At 38.6% G+C, this 2,832-nt stretch overlaps 1 protein-coding gene across 1 annotated transcript in view; it reads left to right on the forward strand.

Annotated features, from left to right (window-relative positions):
• The first annotated feature begins 721 nt into the window (after window positions 1–721).
• Window positions 722–2,832, forward strand: part of SPOCK3 (sparc/osteonectin, cwcv and kazal-like domains proteoglycan (testican) 3) — a 187,920-nt gene continuing 185,809 nt past the window's right edge. Inside the window, exon 1 of the mRNA XM_017740642.1 lies at window positions 722–823. The gene's annotated coding sequence lies outside the window, so the exon portion shown is untranslated. The remainder of the gene's footprint in view (window positions 824–2,832) is intronic.

Genomic DNA, 2,832 nt, shown 5'->3' on the forward strand with positions numbered 1-2,832 from the left:
TTGGATGGTGGAATTAGAACACCTTCATCTTAAAATGAGAGTTTTTCAGAGGAAAGAAAAAGTCATCAAACCAGTGGAAAGGAAGACATAGAGAGAATGACAAGAGATGAAATTACAAGTAATCTTTAAAAATGAAACAGTGTAACTTCCTCTAAGATTGCAAGGTATCTATTTTCCCTCTTTTGAAATCTTGATATGGCACATCACAGTTGACAGTCAAGAGCAAGAAACACCTGGAGGCCAAGTCTTTGGGTGCTGAAAATGACCTTACTGGGGAGCTAGTGGAAAGAAGGCTAAACAGTCCTGTGGTGGATGAGTACTTCTGGAGATTTACTGTTTTTCAGTTCTGTTAGGTCAGATTTGGAACCATCAGTTAAACCATAAGTCTTGATTAATGGAAAGTTTTGATGATCTTGTACCATGGCACAAATAAGGTTTAATATTTCTTCAAAAGTCCTTAATTCACTGACTTTACTTCAATGTAACTGTCTAAGAGAAGGTCTTATTGTTCACAAACGATAATGCCTTTCAGATTTTGTTAGTGTTCATTTGCAAGGCGTGTTCATAAAGCTCAATCAAGGAAGACTGCATTAGGTGAGACACTGAAGGGATTAGGGGAACAGAGGGAAGTATGTATAGCACAGCTTATCTGGGAGGCAAAAAGCAGCTTAGTAGTGCTGATGTACTTTTTCCACTCTCCAGAAGTTGTTTGAGACCAATAGCTGTGGACAGAAGTTCAACAAGAGGCCAACATTTTGCTGTACCTCAGTGGAAAAACCCAGGTCCACTCAACCTGATTGCATTACAAGTGGCTTTCTACAAGGTAAGCTGAGTCTGCTATGCACTGTTTCCTGTATTGTGTTCTGGGAGGATGGAGCTTGTTATTTAAGTGCTTAATACTGCATCCAGAATATGCAGAAGCTAAATTTAGCAATGCCAATTTGAACTCTTGCGTTTGGCTTGTTTGGATTTTTTTTACTGGCCAGAAAGAAAAACATACAGGGGTAAAAATGTGTACCTTAAAATAGTATTGCATTTGTAGAATCAGAGTCTCTTCTATAAACAATTTAATGGAATTTCTGAAAATGTTATATTCATCTCCAAAGACAAAATTTAGAATATTTTATGCAGCAAAAATAAATTGCACACTTGTAGTGTTTTGCATTTTGTGATTGCTTTGAAGGAACATCTGTTCTCTGAGGACTATTCAAACTCTTTAGATGTCCTATTAAAATCTTAGAGACTCTGAAGCATGCTATTCTTGAGCCAAAGAATGGAGTGAGGGAGGAAGGCACATTGCCTCTTTTGACACCATGTTAGTGTCCAATGGCACTTGGGAAAAGTGTGCCCTGATAATAAAGTCACTGAATAGTTGGAAGAGGTATGACTTTAATGTAAGGAAACTGATGGACAGGTAGATCCTTTCTGCCATTAAGATACACTTTCAAAAGTTGCATACTCTTCTGGCAGCCTGGAGGACAGACTAAAGTGCTAATACAAGGAGAAAGGAAAGAAAGTGCTTTCGACTGTCATTTTACATTTAAGCAAAATTTGTTATACTAGCTGCTTTTGTGATAGAAGTCCACAGTTTTTAAAAAAAACCCAAAAAAACATGTGTGCAGTAGAAGAGAACGTGGTACATAACACTTGCTATTATCTCTGTCAAAACCTATGCCCTTCAGCCAGGGAAAGACAAACAGGAATCTGGAAAGGTCCCCAAGGTTCTAAAAAGTCTCCTACAGTTATAGTCATACCTATACTGGGAAATTCTGCCAGTAAACAGGTAACAACAGCATGTGCTATCTAGATATTATATTTGATTTCTCTTCTAGTTAAACCTTTCCTCCTCAAGAGAAATTCTGTCAGCAGATTTCTGTGCTTCCCATACCTTCACTAGTTCACTGTCAGGTAGAAACACTTCACCTGAAGAATTCAGGGTGCTCTAATCCAAGGAGTCATAGTTCCTTTTCACGTTACAATCTTACGACATATCACCTAGGCCTTTCCTCCCATGGTCCCCTATGACTGCCCTTTCGCCTCACTCTTCTCTCAAAGGTAGATCCTGTGCAGCTCAAAGTGTTCTCATTTCCATTTCAGAAACAAGGTGCATGGTTTCTACAGCATTTCAGTTACTAAACCACTATGTATTAGCTTGGAAATGAGAAACTTGAAGTTGATGAAAGTATGCAACTGTTTCAGGTTATATCAGACACTTGACCCCTAGTTCTGCACCCTGTGAACTGGGGCTTCTAAATTTTTTAAAAACATCTTGGCAGTATTAGGAAGTAGTAATAATATATTTGTGTATGTGCAAACCTTTCAAGTATGGAGCTTGCCTCATGTGAGACTCTTAAGGATGGAAACACTAAAATAGCAGAGCTTTGAAGGGGAACAGGCACACTGATATGTGTCTGTGCCCAAGTGGTTTCAACATGGGTGGTAGTTGTGCAGATGGAGAGACTGAGTCCTACAGAAAGGTGTTTCTAAACTGCAGAAAACAAGAGCTAGCACATCCCAAGATACCAGAAGTGTGTTGATGGATGCATTCAACCTGTCAACCCCTAATGCTGTTCGTGTGTATAAAGTATTTTTGTGAGTACAAGAGAATCACTGGGAGATCTGGCTGATAGTAATACTGTTTTTATGGACCTTATCTGCTAATCCACAAATGTGGAATATGACATTGTTATAAAGAAAAAAGATTAAAATGTTAAGTGGAAAGAATAAATATAAAGCTGAAAGCAAGCTGCAATAGCTAGACAGAAGTTACACAAGCCTTTCATTTAGTGTGCCTGCCTCAGGGTGACTTTAAAGAATGCCTTAGAGTGACAG

Source organism: Corvus brachyrhynchos, unplaced genomic scaffold, assembly GCF_000691975.1.
Source record: "Corvus brachyrhynchos isolate BGI_N302 unplaced genomic scaffold, ASM69197v1 scaffold178, whole genome shotgun sequence".
Lineage (NCBI taxonomy): Eukaryota > Metazoa > Chordata > Aves > Passeriformes > Corvidae > Corvus > Corvus brachyrhynchos.